Here is a 12,978-nt window from a genome sequence, read left to right on the forward strand (position 1 = left end):
CTCTGGACGGCTTCTCTGGCATGGAAAGACCTCGGATTGCATATGTATTGAAACCATTGTCTGCACTGCTACAACCTGATGGTTTAAAAGAAAGGCAAAAGGGGCCGTGTTTAGGGAACCTTCCCGGTTTATGAGCCAGCTCGGAAATGGACTTGGCGTTTTACGCGGTGTGCCGCTGTTCCAGGCTGCTTTCATATTTTATACGGTGTGCTTTTAGGGCTTTGATCATTTTTGTTTTGATGAGCTTTGTAAAGGTTTAAAAGGTTTCTTGAAAACATTAATAGGCCTTTACCATTCCGGGAATTTTGTATAACGTGGACCAAATGCATGCTGCTCTCAGGTCCTCGAACCCTTAGAGGTTATCAGAGTCGCTTGTTTGTGTGTTCTTGCGTTTGTCCCCAGGTTGTGTTTATTGTACCTTTGGCTCACTAGATTGTTCTAGGCAAGGGGAAAAGAAACCTCTTTTAGAATTTCCAATCAATACAGATAAATACACCAGCAGGCAGAGGACTGAGTAAAAAGTCCTGTATAAAAGTCAATTGAGTGCATTAGTTTCAACTCAAAGTACAGGGCAAAGAACCCCATTTTCTTTTTAGTAATTATTTTACCTTTCCCAGTTGGGAATTACAAGGCTATTAAAGTAAGAGTGGAGGGCATTTCAGATAGGAAGCATTGGCATGCTAGGAAAGTGTGTTTGTGTTTTCTTGTTGGAGATTTTTGTCTTAATTGATTAATTTGTCCCTATTAATATTTATGAATCCTAATACAGAATGACTCTATTCAAGAAGCCAAAGATAGGCCACTTTCCTAGGAGTCCATCCAGAAGAAACAGCGTATCTGAAACAGCATTCTGTAAAAGCATCCCAGTTTGCCAAGATCTCCAAATCTTCAACTATGATATTAATGTTCCACTCCTAAACCCAATGCTGAGCTGGTAACCCCCACAGTGAGTGGGTAAGTGAATGATCGACCCCCCAGTGGGTGAGTAACCTCCAGTGAGTGGGTGATGGGCGCTCTTGCCTACCCATATAGCGTATTTATGGTACCAAATTGTTAAGAAACGACTCAACGGCACAATGACGAGAAAAACTTTAAATTATGCCACGTATATTTAATAAAGCTTCTCATTAAAATGAATTTAGTGAACTCTGAAATTTTTAACAACAGTGCTATGTAAGAAGGAAGAAGTATAAATTTTGTTTTTTTCTTTCCAGGGCCTTGCGCTTGCTAGGCAAGCGCTCTACCACTGAGCTAAATCCCCAACCCCAAAGTATAAAATTTTAGCTAAAGTGATTATGCCTCATTTTAAAATAGAGCAAACCCCCTACCTAGTCGGAAGGATTAATATTCAGATCCTAGAATATGCTTCGCATATCCTGCCTTCAAGTGCTTTGACTCACCTCATTCCATGCCCACGTGCGCATCAGCCATGCGAGGGGAAACCTGATGTTTTCTGTCCCTACCTGTGAGACTATGGTCTCAGTCTGCAATTCTAGTCTGCTTCCTCTGTGCTGGAAGTTTTGCTAAAGGCAACTGGTTCCCCTCCCCATTCAAAATCCAGCCACCAGGCCAGCTGTCACCCTCCCCTCCCACTTGACCAGCATAAACCTGTCTCTGTAAGATACTTGGGTAGATTTCAGCAAGATAAGGTACAAGCAAAAGAAACTATTAGATTATGCTAATGAAATTTCTCATTTAAAAGAATCTGAGATGCTATGTGAATTGTTTATGAGTTAGTGTTATGAAGGAAGGAGGAATTATATATTTTAATGTAGAGTATGATTACACCCTTGCTTGAAAACTGGAGTGAATCCCGTGCCTCGTTAAAAGGATCTCCTAAAAGAACAATCGCCTTTTGCACATCCCTCTGACCTTGGGAAGCCCTACGTGTATTTAACTGTGACAGGTGAGGACTAATCACCTGTAACCGTGAGACATTTTCATGCTGCCCACTTCTTACTTAAGGACATAACTCCAAGTTTGCACAGTCCTCAGTCTAAACCCCGATGCCTACTTTACTGTAGAATGTCCCTCACTTGTACATTTACTTCCCATTTAGTACATTACCCAAAGACTTCGACAGACTCCACTTTTGTCTTTAGAAGCCTGTAGATAAAAAAAAATTGTCTCTCTATCTCTTAAGAGTCAAATCACTTGGTTTCTTAAACACAGTTTCTCAAGCACTGATTCTGAAAAGAATGTGGTCAGATGATATTCACACAAAAATATATGAATGAATAAACTACTACGTTACTACTATTTTTAAACAGTATGGCCTGCAGGCAAAGGTATGCTTAGTCAGATATAGCCAGTGACAGTGTAAAGTGAGGGAGCATTTAATTGCACACTGGCTTCTAGGCCCCCTTTGTTTTGTTTTAGATGTGTTGGTTGCCTATGAGAGTAGTGCTTTGTGCCTTAAGCAAGGGGTACTAGATATTTGCACTTTTAAACTTCACCAGCAGCACCAAGTAAACAAATATTTCTGAGAATGTCATGTGGTCAGCTAGGCCGTCTAGCCTAGTGTTCTGTGCCACCTTCCATGAAGCTGGGGGTATCATAGAGAAGGGTGCTTTTCATGGACAGAAGCATATGTCCATCTTCTTCTTCTTCTGAAACTCCAGTCCTACTCATCAGAGACCCCAAATGTGAAATCTGAACCCCAATGCATACTTTACTGTAGAGAGTCTCTCACCTGTACAATGGGCGAAGAGTACACTTCCCTAACTTGTTCTATGAAGTCCAATTGATTTCTTGTTCTAATGCAGATGTTTTCCTTATTGAACATAATATATTCATAGGAAGAAAGTGCACACCTCAATCAGGTCAGTACCCTTTCAAAACCGTTGTCATGTTAACACAGTGCAGAGCAGGAAGCAGAACAGAGCTGTAAGCCCAGTCCAGCACCGGTTTTCCCTCCAGCATCTCCCCACCGTCCTGTCTTCTAAGAGACCAGTGATTTGTATCAATGAAAGCCATTGGTCACTTGCCTTCCATACCCATTCTACCTCTGAGCGCAGTGTGTGGGATCCAGGCTGCGTGGGTGTGCAGCCGTAAATTGTTTTAGCGTTCCAGGGTAGGAACATGTCACATCTTCTGCTGGTAGTGGGCTGCTCTGAACGGCATTGCCTGGACATCTTGATTCGTGGCTTCCAGCGGATGCATCTCTCTAGTCCTCTTGGGTCTATAAGTACCAGTCGGTTTCTGGAGAGTTAAAAATATATTTGTTCAGGTTTAAGGTCTGCATACGAACTTCCAGAACTCCGTTCATCCATGAAATTATAAGAATTTTGGATGTTGCATCTGAAACTGTCACGTTTATGACGTCCCCAAAACTCTCCCTGCAAATCCTTATCAAAACAGCAAAAACTCAACAACTGATTTTGTTTTTATCAGGGGGGAAAATAAGCAGAACATGATAAAAAAAAAAAAAGGATAGCATTCAGTTTCTAGGACTATCTGTTTTCTAGAATATTTCTCAAGGTAAAGGATTGAATATTTCAATTTCCTAAAGGAAAGACACAGGTTTTTACCTTGAGATCAATGCTTTTTATTCCCAGTGCAAAATACCTCATTACAGATTTGACGGAGAGACATTTGTCTAGGAAGGGAGCAGAGACAGAGTCCATCAGTGCTGTCATCCAGTGATCTTGGGCTTACCTTCTCCATCTTGACGAGTAGGACTGGAGTTTCAGAAGAGGAAAATTCTCCCCTTCCTTTTCATTCCTCCGTCAGGTAAACGCTCCCCAGAGGTTTGCCCATGCCGTTCCAGTAAATATTTAACGAGCAATCCACACATACAGCACCACGGGGACTCCAAGATAACAGAGACACGGCTTTAATTTTAAGGGATTCATTTAGTATTCAGCGAAATAAACACATAAATAACTGTTGGGAGCAGCGGATGTGTACAGGAACAGGGCTTTGGGAAGTGCAAAGGGGTCCCCTGGGCAGACCTAAGGGTAGGTGGAGGAAACAGAAAGCCCTGGAAACAAACAAAAGGACAGGAATGCACCCCCTTTTCTCCTGTGGGTTTCTCAACTGTGTGTCTAGTTCATTGATGATAAGACTTCAAGGCTCCAAGGATGAGAAAAGTCGCCTGTAGCCAGTTAAGTCTCTACAGCTTCTCAGGGTGCTCCATTGTATGTCCCAACTGGGCTGGTTTCATTTTAAGAATTTTGTTGCCCAAAGCCAAGATTACAACCCAAGTTTAGCATTGCTTACCAGAGTAGTCCTCTCTGAACTCCTCTGGGTTAAGCTTAGTGCAGCTCCAGGGACATTCTAAAGTGTGTATGAAGTTGGCACTGGCACATTTGACGTCAAGTTGAAATGACAGACTATGATATCATCACCTGTTGTTATACATAGGGTACTTCTATGTGTCATTATGTTGCATGATTTTAAGGACTAGTCTATGCCAGTGGATCTAGGAAGATATTTCCAAATGTTTGCGGGGCGGGGGAGCTTCGGCTTTCTTCGAGGATATCTGAGATTGCTGTGCACTGTACACATGTCAGTGTTTGTGGCATCTGTAAATCTCTTCTCTACGCCGAGGTTCTGACGTCACTGGTTGATAATCATCTCAAACGCTCTGCTGCCAGCGAGGGAGGGAATGCTAACTGCACTTGGCTTTCTCCACATTTTAGAATTTCAGCCTCCCTGAGAACAGTTCAGGCCTCTGTTTGTGGCCCAAACTTTGTCAGCTTGGCAACATCCATTTTTCTTTAACAGGGTAAAACAGGTTTTCCGACTCCATTGTCTTGACTTCTGGTCAAGTCTCAGCCATGGGGTGAGTAGTTTGGGGCTTGCCCTTGGCTGTATTGTCTCTCAGTCTGTCTCTCTGTGGCCCTTTTAGAGATACACACACACACACACACACACACACACACACACACACACACACACACACACACACAAATATATATACATTTCTATTCTACCTTAGCTAGCTAGACTAAAACTATAATATGCTATGCCCCCAAAATGTTGACAGTACATTATACTGTTGAAATTTGGGTTCACTTTGTAAACATTTCCCTCCATTTTCAAATACCAGTTTTATAAACGTGGATTGTGATTATTTTTTTCTATATTCCTGTAGGGTGTTTTCTTAGTTGGGGTTATTACTGTCATGATGAAACACTGTGAACAAAAGCAACTTGGAGACGGAAGAGTTTATTTAGTGTATGTGTCCTGAGTCACAGTTCACTGAGGGAAGCCAAGACAGGAACTCACACTAGATGGGAAGTTTGAGGCAGGGGCTGATGCCAAGGCCATGGAAGAGTGCCCTTACTAGCTTCCTCCTCATGTCCTGAGAAGCCCATTTTCCTATAGAATCCAGGATCACCTGCCCAAACTGGTACCACTCACTATGAGCTGGGGCCTCTCCCATCAGCCACTTAGAAAATGCCCTACATGCTTGCCGACAGCTCAGTCTTGTAGAGAGATTTTCTCAACTGAAGTTTCCTCCCCTCCGCTGACTATAGCTTGTGTTAAGTTGACATAAAAATAGCCAGGACAGAGGGTAAGGTAAGGACTGTGTTGTCTTTCAGCTGTACTTGGAATCTTTATGTTCATACAATGATTTTGGTTAAAATTAATTATTTGTAATTTAGAAACTATAAAGACCTTTATATATTTGTGAATATCAGGTATATTACCTGTCTTAATCAGGGTTTCTATTCCTGCACAAACACCCATGACCAAGAAGCAAGTTGGGGAAGAAAGGCTTTATTCAGCTTACACTTCACACTGCTGTTCATCACCAAAGGAAGTCAGGACAGGAACTCCCACAGGGCAGGAACCTGGAGGCAGGAACTGATGCAGAAGCCATGGAGGGATGTTTCTTACTGGCCTGCTTTCCCTGGCTTGCTCAGCTTGCTTTCTTATAGAACCCAGGACTACCAGCCCAGGGATGGCACCACCCACAGTGGGCTCCCCCACTAATTTAGAGAATGCCTTACAGCGGGGTCTCATGGAGGCATTTCCTCAAGGGAGACTCCTTTCTTTAGGATAACTCTAGCTTGTGTCAAGTTGACACACAAAACCAGCCAGTATATTACCCAAATAACCATACATTTTCTTTACTAAATTACTAGTGTCTGGCTTTCATAAAAGGTATTTTCATAACCAAAACAATAAAGTTGAAAATGGTTGGGAAATGATTCCTTGGGAGGAGCCATCTAAGTTTATTTAGGTAGCTTAAATTGCTAGTGTGATATGTCATGATTATGTCACCTTGGTCCAGTCTTCAGGAAAAATGAATCTTAGTGAAGAATTGTGTTCTAGGTGTGAATACTACCGTCACTCACTGCTCAAATCGACAGCCACATACCCACAGTACCAATACCTTTAGGCAGAAGTAGAGACTCAGATCATATGTCAGATCAGCACTTCAACGAGATCCCCATGTGATGTGCAAGGAGCATTGACTTAAGTCTCCTCTCTGTGTAAGACTTTGACCAAACACAGCTCAATAGAAACCCTGGCCACTTTCTTCCCAACATATGCCTGAACATATAAGTTGCCTCTTCAGTCACTAATAAATGAAGTATGCTAAGATACTGTAATTTACTAGTGAAGACATCCTTCCATTCATCAATGATATATCAGGTGTAGCAAGCACTGAGGCACAAAAGAGTGAGCACGATGAAGTTCAGAGAGCTAGTGTTTCAGTGGAGAGGACAGACAGGAAATGATAAGGCAGGTGTCAAAAGTCTGAGGTGCTGGACAGCAAGAGGGGTGGAATGCTGGCTTAGAGCAGGGATGAGCACACTACATCCTCTGGGATGGGCAAGAGTGTCCTTTCTGAAAAGGTACTTTTGAACAAAGGCTTGATGGGGTGATCCAGAGATCATCTTGGAACAGTGTGTCTAGGCAGAAAGGAAGAGTGGGAGGGACAGGGGACGGGGCAGTTGGAGAAAAGAGGAGATCAGAGAGCAGCCGGGGGTGGGGGGCAGATAAAATCATTCTACGGAGTTCAGCTTGCACTATGAGTAGGAGCGTTGGATCCCACCAAGGTAGCGTAATCTGAGCCGTGTTCTGTATAGGCTTCCCTAGCTGTAGATTTGAGAATGCTCAGGCATATTGAGAGATGGATACATGCAGACTTCTAAGGCTAGCGTCGCAGTTTCTGGACAAGAAATGACTATAGCTGAGACACAGCACATTTTGATGCTGGCACCGAGCTTGTAGCTCATGAGACATAAGAACTCAATTTTCACATAATTAATATAAATGCCTATGTAAGACCAGTTGAAGTATGTAATTCTTGAGTTCGTGGATACAATCACCATGTTTCTGGGCCAGTGTTTGTGTAGTCTTGGGCTGCTGACAGGTTGTACTTAGTAATAGCTCATCAATTAAAAGGACCATTTTCTTATCAATCCTAAAACACATGTATTTCAGGCCAAGAGAATTCTGGCCTTTTCGAGTGTCTTCTTCATGACTGCCATTACCACCAGCGTCATGAAAACATTCTAGTCACACAGGTCATCCACTATATTTTAGCAGATGTTCCATGGGCTGTGAAAAGAATAAAAACACTAAAATACCAGAAAAATACCATACACTCTCATTCCAAGTGTCTTGTCTCAGTGTACTGCTTTTCTTTGCATTCAAAGTGTGCAGTGAAGTGGAGTGTTGGGGAATTGTTATCACAGATTCTGTGAAAAGCATCTGAAGGATTTGCTGCAAATCTGTTTGCTACCGCTATATTGTTCTCCTTTTAAAAGTCATATAATATACTCATTGCTACTGCTGTATTTTTTTTTAAACTATATTTCACACACCCCCACAGTAGAATCCTCGGTTTCTCAAAAGCACAGAGATAACAGAATATCCCATAAGTTCTCATTGGCTTTATATCTTCTTACATGTGCAGCAAACTCAGGTTAGCAATGCTAAATGATTATCAATAAATGATCATTTAAACTAATCATGCCCTTTCTGTGCATTGGCTACCATACAGCTATAAAAAAAACTGCACAGAAGTGCAAAGCCAGGTGAGACAGCTCTTTGTGTTCTGATATGGAAATTCTTGAAGGCCCCTTGTCAGTGCTAAGCACAGGATTGAGGCCAATGCCTGTGTCATTTGTGTTGAAGAGTAGGGGAGATCATATATATTTCCCTATTAGTTTGTGTATGATAATTAAGTTAGCATTTCAGCCCGATTAGATTTTCTAAGCATGTTATGCAAATCCCTTGCAGCCGTGGAAACATTCTGAGCAGGAGCTTGAAGCCTGGACTCGGTGTGGGCAGAGATGCAATCCCATCTTTTCCATATTCACATCGCATGCCTGGCGTGTTTTAATTTTTAAAGATTTATTTATTTCACGTATGCATGCACACCAGAAGAGGGCATCGGATGCCATTACAGATGGTCGTGAGCCACCATGTGGTTGCTGGGAATTGAACTCAGGACCTGAGGAAGAGCAGCAGGCAGTGCTCTTGACTGCTGTGCTGTTAACCGGCCTGGCATCTTTTTAGAGGTTAAATAAACGTCACAACTTTCAGTGTCTTTCCACACCCAGATTTAAATTTGAGACTGTAGTGGTGCCGGATTTACCATTACTGCATCCATCATTAAACGTGCTGACATTGATGTGGGCCTCAGTCACGGTCTCTGCTCCCAAAGGTTCAGAGCACAGGACGGCTCTCGGATCTGAGTGTGTTGCTTTGATTGTTCAGAAGCCAAGATGATGAAGAGGCCAAGGAGTTGATCTGTGATATGGAAGGAAAGAGGTTTAGGTAATCTTTCCCAGGATTTAGATTTTCATAAAAATTATGATTATAAAGGGTGAGAAGACGTGACAATGATATTTGTGGAATGTTGTAGTTGATTGATAATACACCTTATCTTCTGTTACTCAAAGGGCAGATTTAGCCCTTTGTCCAAGATGCCTTGGATAAGATTATTTGGGCCAATTTATAAGAAAAAAGAAAACTTAACTAAACAAAATGGCTTCCCCACCCCCAGACCCCCCCCCCACACACACACATGAATGCTCGCACATATGCATGCACCCACAAGCACCCATATACTGTTGAGCCCAAAGGAACTATTCTGACTGGCAACTTTCAAATTTGGCGTTTTATTTCTTGCAGGACAGGGCTGCAGGCAGTTAATTCCCTTGGGGTTTGTCACAGTTTTCTTTCCTTCACGGTGTACGTGTGTTTGCATATGTGATGGGTGTTCAGAGGTGAATATGTGTCATGATGTATGGGTGGAGGCCAGGGGACAACTTTGTGGATTCTGTCGCTGACATGGGTTCAGAGGGTCAAATTCAGGTGACCAGTCTTGCACAGCAAGCTCATTAGCTGCTGGGCTGTCTCACCTGCTCTGTGTTAGTTCTGCCTCGTGCATCTGACGTGCCCCCATGCAGGGTTCTTGTCATGTTGCTGCTCTTGTTTGTTTCCCTTATTCTGCTAGGCACTCTGAACTTCCTGGGTCTGTAGCTGGGTATCTGTCATTAACTTCAATAGGATCTAAGTCATTGTTAAAGTGTCAATCCTCTTTGCTTTCTTCTTGTGGTCTTGTGAGTACATGTGTGTTTTTAATCTCATATGTGCTTTGTCTTTGAAAATTGCCTCAGCATGCTTAGATATTCTGGGTTTGAACATGGGACAGTATCTTTTTCTCTTTAAGTTTCAGTTGGGAAGGTTTCTGCTGAGCTGTGGTCTCGATCACTGAATCTTTCCCTTGTGGTTGTGCTGCTGAGTTCATGGATGTCTTCCTTTGCAGAACTATTGATATGTAGAGTTTTGTTTGATATGTAGAGTTTTTTTTTCTTAGCATTGGTATCTTCCCTACCTGCAGGAATTAACTGCCTGAAGCCCTGTTCTGCAAGAAATAAAATGCTAAGTTTGGGAGTTGCAAGTCCAAACACTTCCTTTGGACTCAGCAGTGTGTGTGTGTGTGTGTGTGTGTGTGTGTGTGTGTGAGAGAGAGAGAGAGAGAGAGAGAGAGAGAGAGAGAGAGAGACTGACTGGGGGTGGTAGGAGGTGGTGGGAAAGTCATTTTGTTTAGTCATGTTACCCAATGCATTTTTGCATTTTGCATATAATTGTTAGTGCTATCAGAATATTTCATAATTAACTTACATTACTAATTTAAACTTCCTGTTTGGACATTCAAAACTCTGTATCACGTCTAAGTTCCAGTGTTTGGTTTGTGCTTCAAACTGAAGTCTCTCTTGTTTATTATGCCTTCTGATATTTCTTACTGAAAGGTGGACATGATGGGGTCTGTGATAAGAATGGAGGCTGTCTCGGTTACTGATCTACTGCTGTGAAGAGACATCATGACCAAGCAACTCTTCTAAAAGGAATCATTTAATTGGGGGCTTGTTTACAGTTTCATAGGCTTAGTCCATTGGCATCATGGTGGGGAGCAGGCAGTCATAGTACCAGAGCAGTAACTGAAAACTTTACATCCTGATCCACAGGCAGAAGTGGGGGAGGGGGAGGGAGAGGGAGGGCGATTGGGCCAGTCTGAGCTTTGAAACTCAAACACCACCACTCAAACACATGTCCTCCAACAAGGCTGCACCACCTTTTTTGTTATTGGATACTTTCTTAAATTTACATTTCAAATGTTATTCCCTTTCCCGGTTTCCCAGACATAAGTCCCCTATCCCATCCCCCTTCCCTTCTTCTATAAGGGTGTTCCCCTCCCCATCCACCTCCCTTCCTGCCCCCTTCAACATTCCTTTACACTAGGGGGTCAAACTTTGGCAGGACCAAGGGCTTCTCCTTCCATTGGTGCCCAACAAGGCCATCCTCTGCTACATATGCAGTTGGAGCCCTGGGTCAGTCCATGTGTACTCTTTGGATAGTGGTTTAGTCCCTGGAAGCTCTGGTTGGTTGGCATTATTGTTCATATGGGGTTGTAAGCCCCTTCAGCTCTTTCAGTCCTTTCTCTTATTCCTCCAAAGGGTGTCCCGGTCTCAGTTCAGTGGTTTGCTGCTATCATTCGCCTCTGTATTTGACATGATCTGGCTGTGTCTCTCAGGAGACATCTATATCTGGTTCCTGTCAGCATGCCCTTCTTAGCTTTATCAATCTTATCTAGTCCTGGTGACTGTATATATGTGGGGCAGGCTCTGAATGACCGTTCCTTCAGTCGCTGCTCCAAACTCTAAGGCCACACCTCCTAATACTTCCCAAACAATTCCGCTAATGGGAAACCAAGCATTCAAACATGTGAGTCTATGGGGGTATTCTAATTCAGACTGCCTCATAAGTCTTTAGTCTAAAGTTTCCTGCTAATCTGTCCAGAAAATGGGTAGAGCTTAGTGTTTGCTATAGTAGAAGAAATTAGAAGTTGCAAAGTTTTCTAGTGCCTTTGAGAGAATTAGAATCAGGGCTGGAGAGATGTCTCAGACCTAAGTACACTGACTGCTCTTCCAGAGGACTCAAGTTCAGTTCCCAAAACCAAAACATGACAGCTCACAACCCTCTGTAATTCTCGTTCTAGGGGAATCCAATACCCTCCTCTGGTTTCTGTGGGCACCAGGTATATATGTGATGCATAGACACATATACAGGCAAACATTCATACACATAAGGTCAATAAGTGGGAAAGAGTCAACCTTGCAGCTCTTTCCACCTTCTGTTTTTATGCAGGCCCTGAGGGAAGTGTGAGAGGAGGGGAAGATCCTGTTAGGAAGCCTGTGTGCCTGGTCTGTCACCTTCACAACTGTTTTTGTTTTATGCTATACTTTTCTTAAACCTATAGATTCTTGAGTCTAGACTCTTCCCTTTAAAGTTTATTGTATTGAGAATTTTATACATGCATGTGTCGTGCTTTGATCAAGTCCACCTCAGGGCAGCCCCCTCAACGCTTTTGCTACTTTCCTCTTCCAACTCCCTTCCCTTTTCTCTCCCCACTGAGTTCATTTATAGCTGTCAGCGTGTGCAGAGGCAGGACCACCCACTGGAGGGGTTGGGTAGCCTCTCTGGACTCTATTCCTCAACCCAACTTGCTCTCCCTCCAACCAGTTGCCACTGAGGGGTGAGACTTAATGAGCCTGGCGACATCCTCTTAGCTCCTGCTCGCCCACTCAATTAAGGTAGGAAGGTGGATGCTAAATCCCCTCCTCCACATGGAGTCAGACATCATGGAGTCTTTTCCTGGCTAGCAGGCCTTTCAGCTCTTCACCATGGGAGCCTGGGGTTAAAATAACCAAAACACACAGCTATGGGGCCCAGCCAAGACTGCTGCCCACCACCAGGGGTTTCTAAGCTAGTCCACATTCAGCCTCCAGCAGGAGTCCTGCCCAAGGCCTTCTATCCCTGGGATGCTTCTGCCACAGGTCAGCTGACCTCGGCCCCCATTGAAGAGCCTGTACCTGCAGATCCCAGGCTGGCAGTATATACTGGAGCCTCCATTCTCTGATGAGCCCAAGGGAAGTTGTTTCATTTTGCTTCGTCTTCCAAGCACCATTCATGTCAAAGCATTTCTCTCTGGTCCAGTTTTGAGCTAGGACAGTCTTAGAGCAGCAGTTCTCAACCTGTGGTTCACAACCCCTTTGGCTTTCAAACAGCCCTTTCACGGGTGTCTCCTAAGACCACCAGGAAACAGATAACTACATTATGATTCATAACAGTAGCAAAATCACAGTTATGAAGTGGCCGTGAGAATAATGTTATGGTTGGGGGTCAGCACAACATGAGGGGCTGTATTACAGAGTTTCAGCATTAGGAAGGAAGGTTGAGAACCACTGCCTTAGAGGAAGAAAAACCTCATAGACAGAAACCAAGGGAGCCTAGAGAAAATGTTTCCGTGATTTTGCAGATGGAAAAGCTTAGTTATTTCAGAGTCATGGGATCTGCCTATGAGCCTTCGTCCTGAACTGCATTTTGTCAGCAACAGTAGAAAGGTGACGTTGTGGTGGTGACGAGAACGCAGCAGAGATTTCAAAGGCTTAGTTGCGTTATTTTGAAATATTGAAACAGGAAACATTAATGCCTTGCCTAGAC

At 43.4% G+C, this 12,978-nt stretch overlaps 1 protein-coding gene and 1 long non-coding RNA gene across 16 annotated transcripts in view; one reads left to right on the forward strand and one right to left on the reverse strand.

Annotated features, from left to right (window-relative positions):
- The window catches only part of Rapgef4 (Rap guanine nucleotide exchange factor 4), a 292,481-nt gene that overhangs the window by 190,320 nt on the left and 89,183 nt on the right, over positions 1 to 12,978 (forward strand).
- Positions 1,318 to 3,745, reverse strand: LOC148006480 (uncharacterized). The gene is made up of 2 exons (XR_015684379.1): positions 3,658 to 3,745; positions 1,318 to 3,201 (listed from the first exon to the last, which is right to left on the reverse strand). It is a non-coding gene; the product is annotated as an uncharacterized LOC148006480 (long non-coding RNA).

The sequence above is a fragment of the Rattus norvegicus genome, chromosome 3, assembly GCF_021556685.1.
Source record: "Rattus norvegicus strain SHRSP/BbbUtx chromosome 3, alternate assembly SHRSP_T2T, whole genome shotgun sequence".
In the NCBI taxonomy this organism is placed as follows: domain Eukaryota; kingdom Metazoa; phylum Chordata; class Mammalia; order Rodentia; family Muridae; genus Rattus; species Rattus norvegicus.